Consider the following 18,731-nt stretch of genomic DNA (forward strand, 5'->3'; position numbering starts at 1 on the left):
TAACTCTTTCTCTTTCAACGGTAAATATTACACTCAAACTTTCGGTGTCGCTATGGGTTCCCCTCTCTCCCCTGTTCTTACTAATTTCTACATGGAATACTTCGAAACTGTTCTTCTTCCTTCTATTGATACTCGTCCCTCTCTCTGGCTATGTTGATGACATTTGTGCTTTATGGCCTCATGACCTTAGTCTTTTCCAGCCTTTCCTCGCCTCTCTTAACAATCTGGCTCCTTCTATACATTACAAAGTTGAATGGGAATCGAATTCCCTCCATCCTTTTCTTGACGTTCACGTTCACAGCTCTGTGTCCGGGTTCTCTTTTTCTGTCTACCGCAAACCCATGCATAGTGGCATGTACATTCACTTCTTTTCCTACCATCCTCCTTCTGTTAAGAAAAGTGTCCTCGTCTCTCTTCCTCCACACTCTACGCATCAGCGACCCTCAGTTTCTTGATTCTGAAATTGCCTTTATCTACAAATCCTTCTCTCGCCTTGGTTACCCTTTGCATTTCATCAACTGTGCCTACTCTCAAGCTAAACGAAATTTCTTTCATCCTAAACCTGCTTCCAACACTAGTAGCACTGTACTTTGCCTTCCCTTCATATCTGAACTCAAAACTTTTACTAATTCCTCTTGACATAAAGCTCGCCTTTCGACAAACTAACACACTTCGTAGCAATCTAGCTCACACTGCTCCTCCTGCTACTAATGCTGCTGGTGTCTAGTCTATTTCCTGTTCTTCTTGTCCTCTCCAATACTTTGGCGAAACTGGCCGTACACTTAATGACAGACTTAAAGAACACAAGAGAAGTGTTAGGTCTGCAGACACTAACAATGCTCTCTTCTGTCATGTGAGGGATTCTAATCATCCTATTGATTGATCTTCCTCCAAAATAATCTTTCCTGCCTCTACTCTACACAGTCGCCGTCTTGTTAAATCGGCTCTAATACACAACGTACCCAACATGAACTTGAGTCCTGGCTTTGTTGCTGTTGACTTTTCCCTTTCACAGTATATACTCAAATGCTCTAATCTTTCTAACAAACGTGACCTAACATAAGCTTACCCCTCCATTTATCTTTTCTTTCTCTTTCCTTTTCTTTCTCTCTTCTCTCTTTTTTTTCTGTTCATTTTTTTCTTACGTTCCCTTGCTATCCCATCCTCTTCTTATTCCTATTACTATCCCCTTCTCATTGGGTGGTTATAATAGGAGCTGCCTCGTATGGGCCAATGGGCCTTCTGCAGTTCTTATTCCTACTACTATCCCCTCTACTACACCTTACTGTTCGTTCCTGCCTTGCTCCTCACATCTCTCTTCATTATTTTATTGCCTGCGTCAACTCCCTCTTCACAACAGACTTGAGAATGGTTCAGGACGGACCGAAACGTCGTCGTCCCTTCACCTTTTAGTGTGTGGTCTGGTCAACTGGGAAGTTTTCTTTACCCGATTTCCTTTCACCCAGTTTACCTTTATCCGGTTTACCTTTATCCAGTTCAGGTCGAGCGACGTGGTGGTGATGACGATGCCCAAGCCCGGGACGACGTGGATGCAGGAGATCCTGTGGACGATGCTGCACAACCCTGACCTCAACCACCCACAGGCAGATGAACCCATTTATCACAGATCTCCACACATTGAGTATGACAATGGCTTCGTGTTTCCGGCTCTAACCCATTGTTTGTTAAAATGCTCTTGAGGTAACATCTTCATTCAGCATGATAGTCAACTTTATCATGTTGTCTCTACTGCTTTACTCAACAATTAATTTACTTTACATGATTATTCTAATTGCTATCTATATTTTTCATACACTCGCAGGTTCTAATTAACATTAATAAGATGAGCACTTGGTGATTGATATCTTCCTCTTCTGTTTATCTCTACAATATATATTTTTATTGAAGAGAACGTAAATAAAGTTAAGTCTGAGTGTTACGCCGTTATACACAGTGTAGCCCAGGGGAAGGGGGTCCTGTCCTGTCTCCATTGTCAGCCTTGTGTACAAAATCATCTCAAGATAACCTCTCAAGACACAAGAACGCACGAATCCTCTAATTTGTGTGTAATACTCTTGAAATTAGTATAGTTCACTGCTAGGGTATTGTTACCTCTATGTCTACCAACTGATATACTCTACCATGTCTTCCCCTGATATACTCTACCATGTCTATACGTGATGTATATACCTAATATACTCTACCATATCTATTCCTGATATATCTGCTATACTCTTCCATGACTACCCCTGATATACTCTACCATGACTATAGCTGATACCTGCAAACCTGAACCAGTGCCTGGAAAAAAATAAGCTCAGTAGCACTAGAAATATGTTCAAACCGCATACCCCTAAGAAAAGAGAAGAAGAGATGCAAATTGGAACGGGAACGCTGTTCCCTCTATAGGCGAAGAAAACGAATCGCGGAACAACTTGAGAGTCGCACCCTATCTCAAAAACGGCGAAGAAGGTTAGGTAGAGAAAAAGAAACAATTGAACTCAAGCTACAAGAATCATACAAAACCTAGGAGAGGCAAAGAGAGCAAAAGGCAATTAGTGAAATAGAGAGAAATCCGAAATATTTTTTCTCCTATGCAAAATCAAGATAAAAAAAAAACACATCTAGTATCGGGCCCCCTGTGAAAGGGAGATGGAACTTTCACCGATGACAACAAAGAAATGAGCGAGATACTGAGGGAGTAGTACGACTCCTTTTTCAGCGAGCCACTAAACACACTTAAGATTAATAACCCAAATGAATTTTTCATGGATATGATACCAACATCAAATCATATAACAGACGTCACACTATCCCCATCGATAGGGAGCTGAGCAAGCTGCAGATGGATATTGTTGCTCTCCAAGAAACCAGGCTCCCAGGATCAGGATCTGTGAGAGAGAGGACCTTCTCTTTCTTCTGGCAAGGAAAACATCCAGATGAGACCAGAGAACATGGTGTGGGATTTGCCGTCAGGAATGCACTGTTGGGACACATTATGCCACCGATGGGGGAAACCAAACGAATTCTGTCTCTGCAACTGCACTTCCAAACAGGACCAGTCAATGTAATTAGTGCATATGCACCAACCCTGACTTCTCCAGCAGAGGCAATTAGGAAAAATTCTACGATGACCTCACAGAGTCATAGCGAGAATCCCTGTAAAGGAGCCACTGTTCATTCTCGGCGACTTTAACGCCAGAGTGGGTGCCGAGCACAACATTTGGCCCACTGGTCTGGGTCAATTCGGCATAGGGAGGATGAATGAGAACGGGCAACGTCTGCTAGAACTCTGCTGCCTTCATGGTCTTTGTGTCACCAACACGTTCTTCGGCACAAAGCCTCAACACCGAGTATCTTGGAGACACCCTAGATCCAAGCACTGGCACCAGCTTGACCTGATTCTTACCAGGCGTGCAAGTCTACCCAGCGTCAAGATTACGCGTAGCTACCAGAGTGCTGTCTGTGACACCGACCACTCCCTGGTATGTAGCAGGGTCAAGATGCAACCAAAGAAGATTCATCACTCGAAAAAGGTGGGCAGACCTCGCATCGACACCACCAAGACCCGCAACCAGGACAAGGTGGAAGATTTTGCACGCGTGCTCGAGGAAGCTCTCCCTGGCCCAGCTGGGGTCACTGCCTGTAAAAGATGGGAGCACTTCAGAGACGCTGTGTTCAACGCTGCCATTTCCACCTTTGGCAAGAAGACCAGCAGATCGGCAGACTGGTTCGAGGCTCACTCGGAAGAGATGACACCTGTCATCGAAGAGAAGAGAAACGCCTTGGCAGCCTACAAAGCCTGCCCAAGTCAGCACAACTTACAGATCCTTCGGGCCGTCCGCTGCAAAGTGCAGCAGAGCGCCAGGCGATGTGCCAACAACTATTTGCTCCAGCTCTGCTCCCAGATACAGACTGCAACGGATACAGGCAATGTAAGGGGAATGTATGACGGCATCAAGCAGGCCCCTCGGCCCAATCCAGAGGAAGACCGCTCCTCTGAAATCTGCCACTGGCGAGGTGATTCAGGACCAGACACTGCAGCTGAAGCGCTGGGTCGAGCACTACTCTGAGCTATACACCAGGGACAATGTGGTCACCGAAGATGCCCTGAGCGCCATTGAGTGTCTGCCTCTGTTAATGGAGCTCGACAGCGAACCGATCCTGGAAGAACTCAGCGATGCCCTAGACTCCCTTGCTTCTGGTAAAGCTCCTGGCAAAGATGGTAATCCTGCTGAGACCTTGAAGTGCTGCAGAGGTAGCCTGCTCATGGAGCTGCATGAAATTCTCTGCCTCTGCTGGGGAGAAAGAGAGGTGCCACAGGACATGAGGGATGCTAACATCGTCACGCTGTATAAGAATAAAGGTGACAGGGGCGACTGCAACAACTACCGTGGAATCTCCCTCCTCAGTATTGTCGGAAAGCTGTTTGCTCGAGTCACGTTGAAGAGGCTCCAAGTACTTGCAGAGAGAGTCTATCCAGAATCACAATGCGGATTCAGAGCTGGCAGGTCCACCATCGACATGGTCTTTTCCCTCAGACAACTGCAGGAGAAGTGCAGGGAACAGAAGCAGCCACTCTTCGTAGCCATCATAGATCTGACGAAGGCCTTCGACCTCGTCAACAGGGATGGCCTGTTCAAGATCCTCCCCAAGATCGGATGCCCACCCAGGCTCCTCAGCATCATCAGATCTTTTCATGAGAACATGAGGGGCACCGTGGTCTTTGATGGCCTAACATCAGACGCCTTTGACATCCGAAGTGGAGTAAAGCAGGGCTGCGTACTGGCTCCAACCCTATTCGGGATTTTCTTCGCAGTTATGCTGCGGCACGCCTTGGGATCTGTCACGGAAGGCATTTACCTCCGGACCAGGGCGGATGGAAAGCTCTTTAACCTCGCCAGACTGAGAGCCAAGACGAAGGTTCGGCTGAGGTGTCTGCGCGACTTCCTTTTTGCCGATGACGCAGCATGGTCATATTTAATAATATATGTCTACAGGAAAGACTGCTACCAAAATATACTAATATATATATATATATATATATATATATATATATATATATATATATATATATATATATATATATATATATGCAAACAAGCCTGAATGGTCCCCAGGACTATATGCGACTGAAAACTCACACCCCAGAAGTGACTCTAGTGAGTGAGTCACTTCTGGGGTGTGAGTTTTCAGTCATATATATATATATATATCCATGTTTATCCATCTGTCCATCATCTATCAGTATATATCCATCGATCCATCCATCGTTCTCTCCATTCACTTATGCAGCCGTCTATCTGTCAGTCTATAATCAATCTAACTTTCTGTCTATCCACCTAGCTTTCTATCCATCCATGTAGCTATGCGCCTACTCATCTTTCTAACCATCTCAGAAGAGGGAAGAGTCAACAGCAACAAAGCCTGGGACTAAGGTTCATGTTGGGTCGGTTGTGTATCAGAGTCAACAAGAGCAGAGACAGAGCCGAGTCAACAAGAGCCCAGACAGAGCAGGAGACAGAGCCGAGTCAACAAGAGCCCAGACAGAGCAAGAGGCAGAGCCGAGTCAGCAAGAGCCCAGACAGAGCAAGAGACAGAGCCGAGTCAACAAGACGGTGTCGATATTTCCGGATAACATAATCGATGTGGGATCAGTTGAATATTGTCAGCGTGGGTTACACCAGGTGTTGACAGATTGTGCTATAAGTAGCTTAATTTAGCTTCTTATAGCGCAATCTTATAGCTTAACTTCTTACAGCCCAATTGAAAACAACAGTTATGTATATCGCTGTTTGCAATTGTTTGGGCTACTTTTAAATAAACTGGGCTATATACTCAGAACAACTTACCAATCGCTAAATAAAACATATTTGGCACTTTTATTATAAATTCGCGAATTTTAGTCCTAAATTTGGCTACTATCAGTAATAGGGATTCAGGCAAGACAGGTTTAGACGGATATGTGAATGAGTTTGGCTGGGCATAAATAAGAGCTGCCTCCTATGGTCCAATAGACCTTATGCAGCTTCCTTAATTAATGTTTTCTTATAACATTTACAGAGATGAAAGACGTATTCTGCTTTACGTCGAAACGAAACCTATTATTTTTTGTCAGTGATTCTTTTTTAATTTAGTTTAAAACGAGCAAGATGTTTTGAAGTTAGGCGAAGTTATTTCATTATTCCTCTAATATTCCAAGTGGCGCTCTGCTTTGTATATACACAAAGACTTTAGGATTTTATATAGATTGTCGTAAACTTCACACAAGCTTCGTCAATGTCAAGCTCTGACGCAATAGTCTAATTCTAACATCAGATATATGATATCTCCAAATATTAATATCTTAATCACTAAACTGGCAACCCCATGCCATTCAGTCCCCCGACCCCTCATTCCCCCTCTGCTGCTCCCTCGGCGCCCCCCCCTACCAAAACCCAACCCCCCAACCGAGGCCCAAACATAACTACCTTCATACCACAATTACCAGAAACCACCCTCCTCCCCCCACCCCCTGCCCACCAGAGAAAATGGCCGCCACAACGCTATACTTACCCAGCCAAACCGTTCGTTCGCATATGTACTATTTATTGTTGAGAAAAAAAATTAGAATAAAACAAACCGGATTTTCATTCCCTAGTAATACATATATATATATATATATATATATATATATATATATATATATATATATATATATATATATATATATATATATATATATATATATATATATATATATATATATATATATACAAAACGAGGCCTAAATTAGCACATATTAGGTATTGGATTGCTGGATTCACAAACTCATTTGGACGCACACCACACTAAATATTAATTAATACATACCTTTAAACACACACACACACACACACACACACACACACACACACACACACACACACACACACACACACACACACACACACACACACACACACACACAGCGTCTGTCGAAGAGCGTCTGCAGGAACTGAACCTTACGACACTAGAGAAAAGAAGGGAGAGAGGAGATATGATAGGGACATATAAAATACTCAGGGGAATTGACAAAGTGGAAATAGATGAAATGTTCACACGTAATAATAACAGAACGAGGGAGCATGGGTGTTAACTGGAAACTCAGATGAGTCACAGAGATGTTAGGAAGTTTTCTTTTAGCGTGAGAGTAGCGGAAAAATGGAATGCACTAGGGGAACAGGTTGTGGAAGCAAATACTATTCATACTTTTAAAACTAGGTATGATAGGGAAATGGGACAGAAGTCATTGCTGTAAACAACCGATAGCTGGAAAGATGGGATCCAAGAGTCAATGCTCGATCCTGCAAGCACAAATAGGTGAGTACAAATAGGTGAGTACAAATAGGTGAGTACACACACACACACACACACACACACACACACACACACACACACACACACACACACACACACACACACACACACACACACACACACACACACACACACACACATGTCAGTTTGCCTAAATACTCCAATATTCATTCATGAAACTGCCTCACTGGACTGCAACCTCGTCGAATAAGCTGTCATGTATTTCTAACTGTCAACACAAACTCACAACTTCACACGTCAATCATTGCAAATGTTGATAAATAGACACTGACTAATCTTACTACGAGATATAAATACAAGTGCCAAATTTTATTCAAAAGGCAACTCCAGCGTGGCCTAGTCGGATAGAACATGTTCTTAATCCGGATAGACCTGCGTTCGAGCCTGTCGGAATGGTTGCAAGTACAGGGCACAGATTTCTCTGTGTGTCCCCTCCTGTAGGAGCATCAGTTTCGATAGTTTCTCTGGATAGCTGAAGATTGACTGACTGACCCCTTGGAATGTGGGGAAGGGTTGAAATCCGGGGGCCCACGGATGGATACCTGGATCCACTGACCTTGGGCAGGTCTTTCAATTCACCTGGATTTCAGGTGGGGAAAAGGGAGGCAATTTGGGTCGACACAAATAGCTTCCTGGACCCAAAACCCCAAAGGCACCCGGACAATCAAGACGCACACGGCCTCAGAAGACACACGGACTCAAGACACAAGATCAAGACACGCGGACTCAAGACACACACGGGATCAAGACACACACGGACTCAAGACACACGCGGAATCAAGACATACACGGAATCAAGACACACACGGACTCAAGACACACGCGGAATCAAGACATACACGGAATCAAGACACACATGGACACTGACACGATCCCAAGGTAGAGATAAGGGAGGCAATTTGAGGGGACACAAATGGCTTCCTGGACTCAAAACCCCAGGGATAATGGACACTCATAGACTCTGACGGACACGGACACTCATAGACTCTGACGAACACGGACACATACGGAATCAAGACATAAGACGGAATCAAGACACGCATTGAACCAAGACATAACACGGAATGAAGACACACACGGAATCAAGACTCAAACGGAATCAAGACTCAAACGGAATCAAGACACACACGGAATCAAGACTCACACGGAATCAAGACACACACGGAATCAAGACATGAGACGGAATCAAGACACACACGGAATCAAGACATAAGACGGAATCAAGACATGAGACGGAATCAAGACACGCATTGAATCAAGACATGAGACGGAATCAAGACACGCATTGAATCAAGACATAAGACGGAATCAAGACTTAAACGGAATCAAGACACACACGGAATCAAGACACACACGGAATCAAGACACACACGGAATCAAGACTCACACGGAATCAAGACACACACGGAATCAAGACTCACACGGAATCAAGACACACACTGAATCAAGACTCAAACGGAATCAAGACACACACGGAATCAAGACTCAAACGGAATCAAGACTCAAACGGAATCAAGACACACACGGAATCAAGACTCAAACGGAATCAAGACACACACGGAATCAAGACACACACGGAATCAAGACTCACACGGAATCAAGACTCACACGGAATCAAGACTCAAACGGAATCAAGACTCACACGGAATCAAGACTCACACGGAATCAAGACTCACACGGAATCAAGACTCACACGGAATCAAGACTCAAACGGAATCAAGACTCAAACGGAATCAAGACTCACACGGAATCAAGACACACACGGAATCAAGACTCACACGCAATCAAGACACACACGGAATCAAGACTCACACGGAATCAAGACTCACACGGAATCAAGACACATACGGAATCAAGAAACGCACGGAATCAAGAAACGCACGGAATCAAGAAACGCACGGAATCAAGAAACGCACGGAATCAAGAAACGCACGGAATCAAGAAACGCACGGAATCAAGACACACACGGAATCAAGACACACACGGAAACAAGACGCACACGGAATCAAGACACGCATTGAATCAAGACATAACACGGAATCAAGACACACACGGAATCAAGACACACACGGAATCAAGACTCAAACGGAATCAAGACTCAAACGGAATCAAGACACACACGGAATCAAGACTCAAACGGAATCAAGACTCAAACGGAATCAAGACACACACGGAATCAAGACACACACGGAATCAAGACTCAAACGGAATCAAGACTCACACGGAATCAAGACACACACGGAATCAAGACACACACGGAATCAAGACTCACACGGAATCAAGACTCACACGGAATCAAGACTCACACGGAATCAAGACTCACACGGAATCAAGACACACACGGAATCAAGACTCAAACGGAATCAAGACTCAAACGGAATCAAGACACACACGGAATCAAGACACACACGGAATCAAGACTCAAACGGAATCAAGACTCACACGGAATCAAGACACACACGGAATCAAGACACACACGGAATCAAGACTCACACGGAATCAAGACTCACACGGAATCAAGACTCACACGGAATCAAGACTCAAACGGAATCAAGACTCACACGGAATCAAGACTCACACGGATTCAAGACACACACGGAATCAAGACTCAAACGGAATCAAGACTCACACGGAATCAAGACTCAAACGGAATCAAGACTCACACGGAATCAAGACTCAAACGGAATCAAGACTCACACGGAAACAAGACACACACGGACAGAGATAAAAATTTTAAACATCAAAGAAATGTGGTGTTTCTTGTTTGTCTGTTTTAAATTTGTTTTAAAACTGTTTTAAATTTGTTAACGTGAGAACTGCCAGAAGGTCAATCATCCAGAGAATCTATCATAAGTGATGCTGCTACAGGAGAGGGTAATTGCTAGAATGTAATTGCAACCGTTTCGACAGGCTCAAACATCATCCGGATTAAGAACACGGCCTATCCGACTAGGCCATATCAATCGGAATCAAACTCAAACGGAATCAAGACTCAAACGGAATCAAGACTCACACGGAATCAAGACTCAAACGGAATCAAGACTCAAACGGAATCAAGACTCACACGGAATCAAGACTCAAACGGAATCAAGACTCACACGGAATCAAGACTCAAACGGAATCAAGACTCACACGGAATCAAGACTCAAACGGAATCAAGACTCACACGGAATCAAGACTCAAACGGAATCAAGACATAATACGGAATCACGACTCACACTAGACTAGGCCGACTAGACCTAGTTCTAATTCTAGATAATAAGTTCAAAGTTCATAAGTTCATAAGATAATAAGTTCGCATTTCTAACTTGTATAAAGAAGAAGTAACCTTTTTTTCAACCTATGGGAGACAAATCATTGAATATGCCCCAGTTTATACATTTATACGTGTCCTGACCTTACTTTTTACGTACATACTTACTTACGTATTTCTTTTTTATAGCAATGTGTGCACAATAAAATTTTCTATAAGAGGAAAGGTATAAAAATTGTACAAAGCATGTGTACGAGAAGCGCCAAATATAAAACCACGTCGCTCAGTATGCGTTCGCGGCAAAAACGAACGCAATGTTTTCGTTCGTTTGATGTTTCTCATGTTTATACTTGTTGAAACACTTTATTATTTGTATGACAATGATCGCAATGATTTCCTACACAGACATATACATAACACATACAAATATTTCCCACGTCTTGGCAATATCAACGGCTAAAGGGAACCCACTGCCACACGGCCGCCACACCCAGAGCCACACCCCCAAAATACTTTGTGTTTTTTTCTTGTTTCTTTTCTTGTTAAAAGGTTATGTGATATAATATTCATTCTGGTACCAAAAAATTCGCGAATAAATTCTCTACAATACGTATATAATATAATATCTTATGGATGATAAAAAATTCCAAATAGGTGTACTTACCGTGTCTATGTTGATTGAAGATCAACAGTTGAGCATTTTTTCTTCACTCCACCATCTTCAGGCTTCAGATCCTGAAGTTGTTCAGCTGATGTTTCTTAGGTGGAGTGAAGCTGTTGCCGGTGGTTATTTTTTCTCTACCCAAAATATCTTTCTTCTGTGGTACCTTGTGTACCTTGTGTAGCAAGGCACAGCGCACAGTGCCACATCACAAGTTTTACATCCAAGTCTCATGTCCCTCCTTATGCCAGACTTGTAACAAACACGGCATCTTCTTTTTTTAGGCAGGTAAGGATTTCGTGCGTCAACTTGTAGTTCAGACGTTGTTCTGAATCGATAATTCTTCTATTTCTTGGATGAGCTGGAGTAATATTGTCTTCATCAGGAACAACTACACTTGTAGCAGAATCTTCTGTAATATCCGTAACGTCTAGTGGTTCTATGTCATCCATGTCCATTTCAGAATTTGTTGTCGATGACTGGGCTTGAGGTGTTGAGGTGAAAAGAGGCCGCCTCGCACCAGATGGCCCGGGTGTTGAAACTGCCGCGTCAGCAGGAGGAGCTACGTTGGCATCTATGTCGGGAACATGGGGTATACTTGTTGTTGTTGGCCAGTCCTCGATGTTCCACGCCAATAAGGCTTTTATTCCTATTGCGTGAAACTATAATAATGTTAGTTTTTTTGTGTCTGTGGAGTAGTTGCTATACAATGCGTATGCATTGTGCAGGGCCATTTGCAGAAAATAAAAAGTGATCTTCTTGGTTCATTTGTGCGTTTTTCTTGCAAACTCATAATACTTGACCATTTGATCGAAATGATCAACACCTTTCATGAACTTATTGTAATCAACTATGGTCTTTGGTTTGTTCATTTTCACAATTTCGACTCCAGTTCTCCCGTCACGTTTGCGAACGCGTTTCCTGCGCTGTACTTCAGTAGTGTCGGCATTGTGGATATTGGTGATGACAGAGACGGGGCGCTTGTCCTTCCAAACTAAAACAAAGGTGTTATCCTTACGCATGTGTAGGGTCGTGTCGGTTGCCATTTTACCCTTTACCAGTTGTTGCAGATCCTTGGGGGCGCCACGTTGGAGTCTAAGTGTGCCACATGTGTCAACACCCACTTCACGTAATTTTTCTGTTAGGCTTACTGAGTTATAGTAGTTATCCATATACAGATGATAACCCTTGTTGACTAGGGGCGCCATCAACCCCATCACGGTTTCCACTGTCGTTTTTTCAATTCCACAATACACATCAAATTTATATATGTATCCTGATGTCCCTTCGGCCAACATATAAAATTTTACACCATATTTATCAGGCTTGTTTGGATTATAGACCTTGAAAGAGAGGCGGCCACGCCATGGCATTGTACCCTCATCGAGTCTCAATTCTTTTTTGGGATATATACAGACGCAAATTTCTCTGTAAAATATTCCATTAGTGGTCTAACTTTTATCAATCGGTCACTATTATTCACTGGAACACCTTTTTTGTTATACATGTGGAAGAACTTAGAAATATGTAGGAACCGCGCAGACGACATAAACAAGTTGAAGAATCGACAATGCCACATCTGATTCGTCTGCCAGTACATCCTCATTGTAGGCTGCTTCACTATCCCCATCAGTATGCACAGGGCCAAATATCGGGCCATTTCTTTCACAGACACTGGTTTCCATGTTTTTCTTGCTGAGACAGCCATCAGATGTATGATGTGTGTGGCATACAAATTGGTTTCATACGCTAAATATTCCACCACCGCTCTAGTGAAAAATAATTGTATAAACTGCAATGGAGTAGTAGGTATTGGAATTGTTAGGCCGGGGTTTGCAGAAAAGTCACCAACGATGGGAGGAGTATTGCTACGATTCCACTCATACCTCTCAGCTCGGGTACTAGTCTGGTGGCAAACCTTTGAACCTTTTCCAGTTTAGTCTTATCCTTGACTAGATATGGACTCCATGCTGGGGCTGCATACTCCAGGATTGGCCTGATATATGTGGTATACAAAGTTCTGAATGATTCTTTACACAAGTTTCTGAATACCGTTCGTATGTTGGCCAGCCTGGCATATGCTGCTGATGTTATCTGCTTGATATGTGCTGCAGGAGACAGGTCTGGCGTGATATCAACCCCCAAGTCTTTTTCCTTCTCTGACTCCTGAAGAATTTCCTCTCCCAGATGATACCTTGTATCTGGCCTCCTGCTCCCTACACCTATCTTCATTACATTACATATGGTTGGGTTAAACTCTAACAACCATTTGTTCGACCATTCCTTCAGCTTGTCTAGGTCTTCTTGAAGCCTCAAACAGTCCTCTTCTGTTTTAATCCTTCTCATAATTTTAGCATCGCGCAAGAATTATAGCAAGAATTTTAGCATTCTTGCGCGCGCGCAAGAATGTCGCACTTTGAAATATGTACCTATGATTATTAGAGTATACCATTCGAGAAAAAAAATGTATACCTATTTATCAGTCCATTCTCTCTCTGCCTGCCTGCCTGCCTACTAAAACTTGTCCACTCAATATGCTGTTGAATATCTATCTCCAATAGTCCTTTACCGTTAATTAGCACATTATTAAGCAAATAAAGTCAATTACAATTCTCTACACCTTTTTAAGCACGTATCTTCCTTCTAACATGAATCCTACTCAGTATCAAAACAAACTTTCTTTAACAAAGACTTAATGGTTTGATGACTCCGTTCTAGAGATCCCTGTGAAGCAGGATGATATGGACTGGACAAGACTTTGGTGATGTTAATTAAATTCCTGAAGGGTTTTCTTAATTAAACAACTCACTGGTGAAATTAGTTCCACAGTCACTTTGTATCTTCTACGGTAAACCATACTGAAAGAAGATCTTCAAGAGATGCTTGACAACCGTAGCAGCAGCAATATTCTTATCGGGAACTGCTATTGGGAACCTGGTTGTAGGACACATTATAGTGAACATGTTGCCTGCGTGGGTTTTGGTAAGGGCCCAACGCAGTCAATTATTAGTTTGGAAAAGGGGCTCTAAAGGCACAGGAATAGGGATAAGTGGTGTCTTTGGAATACCTAAGGGGCCTGACAGCTGGTGGACAGCGCTTCGGATTCGTAGTCCTGAGGTTCCGCGTTCGATCCCCGGTACAGGCGGAAACAAATGGGCAGAGTTTCTTTCACCCTGATGCATGTGTTCACCTAACAGTAAATAGGTATCTGAGAGTTAGACAGCTGCTATGGGCTGCTTCCTGGGGGATGTGTAACAAAAAGTAGGCCTGGTTGAGGACTGGGCCGCAGGGACGCTAAGCCCAGAAATCATTTCAAGATAACCTACATTTGGTTTTCCTGCCATTTAACGGGTATGACAGTTATTGACAAGGGTCTTGACATCTCGTGCCATGTCTGGCCAAAATAGTCCTGTAGAAGGGCATTATAAGTTTTGTTGATCCCATAATGAGACATTGGGCCATGAGCTAGAGATATAATCTCCTTTCTTAAAGATGTTGGAACAACTCATTGGTTCATATCAGCCCAATCATGTGGTTGGGCCATAAAAAAGCCACAGATGGCATATCCCTGGATTTTACTTGAGCTAGATCTGCCTTGAGGTTACTGGGCCTGTTGTTGGAAATTTCCAACAATTATTCTCATCCCTAATACAATAGGATGTATTTCCTGTATTAGGCTTCATTATTATTTAATACTCATTTACTAATCAATGGGATTATTTCCTGTACTAAGTGTAACAAGTAACTAACACTACTAATCCGTAGTTTAGTATCATAAAATTCATTGCATTAGGATGTGGAACATCATGTAATTTCTCCTAGAATTGTGCAGTGTTGCGTCAGCCACTCACGGAGAATAAATTTCCACATATCTGTACATCTAATAGAAGTCCAACCATTTACTTTCCTTTATTAGGGATAAAGGAATTTTTGATTTGGGATTAGGGAATTAGAGATTTGTACAGTCTACATTAACTGACCTGCACTGTGAGAATCAAATATCACCACATACAGTATTCATAAACACTTCCTTCCCTATTTAGCTTTAATAAATAAATAGAATTTATGCTCGAGCCCCCCCTCCCCCCCCCCCCCCACTGTGAGCTATGTGCATGCGCGACTTTCGGGAAGGAAGAAAACTCTCGCCATTTTCGATCAACTAGCAGTACGGTGTTCCGAAGCGGTCCCTACAAATCTTACAATCTAGAAGACATCCGTACATCCTCGGACGTCAGATTGAGGACGCAGCTTACCAGAATCACGGACACCAGTTCGGCAGGCATTTTTACTTCATTTGTTCTATTTAACGAGCTCTTAAATATGTTCATGTAGGTGCCACGTCGTAACGCTGCAGGCGATAAAATAAACCCTCATGTAAGTATAGTTTCTTCCCCTCCAAATATTTAGATATTACATTTATGTGTGTGAATGCTAGTTTGGAGTGGAAATTATGGAATTTAATTATTGCAGCATGGTGCAACATCACTGAAGAAGTGTGTGACCGCCATATACTCACGTGTTCCAAGTATCACTATCTCAAGCTGTTTCCAGACTGTTGCAGAGATTGGACTACACCTACGTCCCTCTGTCACAGCTGAGATTTAATCAATTTTCATTGTAGATAGAATTTAATTATTGAGAGTCAAGCATTTCTAATCATTGCATATTTATCATATACATGATTTGAGTTTTAATATGCAGTAGTATTTTTGCATTAAATATTATTTATCATTATCTATGTGTGTGCATATTATCATTAGTATTATTACATAATATATGTTACACATAGACTAACTTCACAGAATCTTTAATTAATCTTTATTAATTAGTCAATCGAATATGATGTTTTCCCCCAGTTCGAACACTCTCTTTGCACTTCTATTTTTCATTTACTATCATATAAATGTTAATGTTCAATTATTCAATCGCATTTTTCATCTATTCATTTATTTTTTAAATGTTCAAGCACGTTTAATTTTTAAATTAAAGCAACTTCAATATATCTATTTATATCATAATTTTGATTTATTAAAGGATCTTTACCAAAGCAATCATCCGTTTTTAGATATTTAATCACCTAAATTTCTCTAGTTAATCACCTTTATTAGCTGTTCAATCTAATTTTCTCTGTTTCTTCAGTCAGTTTTCTTCAGTTATATTTATTCATTTATTTTTTTATCCTTCTATTTATTCACTTGTTAGTGATATTTTCTATCACCTTTTGTTTATTTATTCAATCGATAACTTCTTTAAATTTACATATAAGCAATAAAACATTATTATCTGGCAAAAATACAACGTTAAACGCTTGATGGAAATACGAGTTGTGAGTGTTGCATCAGGGTCCTAATGTGAATGTTGCAACACAGAAATTTCACAGTGAGAGTTGCAAAATTGAAATATTGTAATATCCTGAAGTAAGTGTTACAACACAGCAATAACGTGATGTGAGTCTTGCAAGACAATAGCGCATTGTGAGTGTTACAACATTTAGTGAGTGTTACAACTAAACTCAGGTTTTCATTCACGAATTTTGCCCTCTTGAGTCAATAAAGTTATGTAATCAAGAACATTTTAACCCCCGTAACATATTGAAAGGAATATAGGATAATTATCATTCCGAAAACTATAATATTACCATATTTATTTTATTATTACTCTAATTTTAAAATAATACCCTTAATTATTACTATAATATTGCGATAATTATCATTATTACTATAATTATGCCATATATGCCTTAACTAGTACTATAATATTACGTAAATTAGTGAAAATACGAAATCTGTGTGTCATTGGGTACCTTTTCACTGAAATCCTCAATATAGAAAAATAACTTCAAGACATTTTTATTGAAGCTTCGGGCAAACATTTGATACCTAAGATAAGAAAAAATCTTATCTGATCTAGGTGTCATATACACTTGATATTCACTTTTTTCTCTGCCTTGCGTTCATTACTAAAACATGATAAAATATACAAATTAGCTTTAGGTCTCAATAATACTTGAGAGTAATACAATACAATTAATACAATAATACTAATAATTGCAAGATAAACCACTGTTTATTAGGGTGTTGAAGCTGTTAATGTACGCCCATGAACATCCAATGTAAATTATTTATTTATTTATTAAATAAATGCTAAGAAGAATAGATCCCAGATATACCTTAATAAATTGGAAAAAATAACTTCGTTCAGTTCGCTTTGTTTAATTTTATTGAGATTCATGATGTCTATAAAATATGTTTTCTGGTCCAAGTCCAAGGTCCAAGTGATTGGGCACCGTTTTTCCACTCCATACTTTCACTTCTTGCGTGGTTGGCTTTCGATCCCCGATGATCTAAGTGGTTGAGCACTGTTTCTTCACTCCATCTTCACATCCCAGCCCATCCTAATGTCCCTTCCAAGTGTTATATATTCATATTGGCATGGCACTTTCACGTCATCATTTCCTTACCTCACCTTACATCCTCTTCTCATGAAGATTCATTTTTCTTTCCCGGCTTTCTCCTTCACACGCCTCAATGGTCAGTTGAAGATGTATGGTGAAGTGGATGAATGTATGACTGCAGAGTTCTTCATTAAGCAGGAAGAGTCGTGGCCAGACAGGGAGGTCGGACCCGGTGTTCACACGGTCACCAGTTCGAACTCATAATTGTATTGCTTCCGTTTTTCCTATATTGCCCAAATAATAATTTAGTTGGCATTATTAAATCAAATTTTTTCATCTATTTAATCCCTTTTAATAGATATTCACTTTTTATAGATCTATTACAGCACATTTTACATAACTATTCATCACATTTAAATTATTTCTTTAATCATCATGTATTTATTGATCCATTTACATTTCTTATATGCTTAATAACTAGTATTTAACACTTAATCATCTTTAATAACTATTCATTTGCATATAATTTATTTATTCTTTTCTGTTTTATTTGTTTATATAATTATTTTTATCTTTTTAAACTTAGTTATTTTTCCATCACCTCTTATCTATCTGTTCAATCTCAAATATTTTTTTATTTTCATATTAGCAATGAACAATTCATATTGTGCAAGAATACATCGTTTAATTTCTTCGTTCATTAATTTCATCGTTCATTTCTGTGTTGCAAATATATCACATCATTCATGTGAGGCATAATTGACAACTAATTCCAGTGTTGCAACACTCACAATAAATTCTTTTATTGAAACGCACAAAAAACGTTATTCCGATGCTTTGCAAAGCTCACAACTTATGCGAACGCAATTATGTTAAGTCTGATTTTTTTGTGTGTTTTCAAGTTGATTTTCGTTCAAAAGAAGGATCCCATTCTGGATTCCTTAATTCCTCTCTAGCATCAATGTAAATATAATCAATTATATAATGAATCCAGTAACATATTTATAGGAATGTTCATACTTCCTCTGTATATAACAGGAATATACGTGTATTTACCATAAATA

Source organism: Procambarus clarkii, chromosome 80 (genome assembly GCF_040958095.1).
Source record: "Procambarus clarkii isolate CNS0578487 chromosome 80, FALCON_Pclarkii_2.0, whole genome shotgun sequence".
Classification (NCBI taxonomy): domain Eukaryota; kingdom Metazoa; phylum Arthropoda; class Malacostraca; order Decapoda; family Cambaridae; genus Procambarus; species Procambarus clarkii.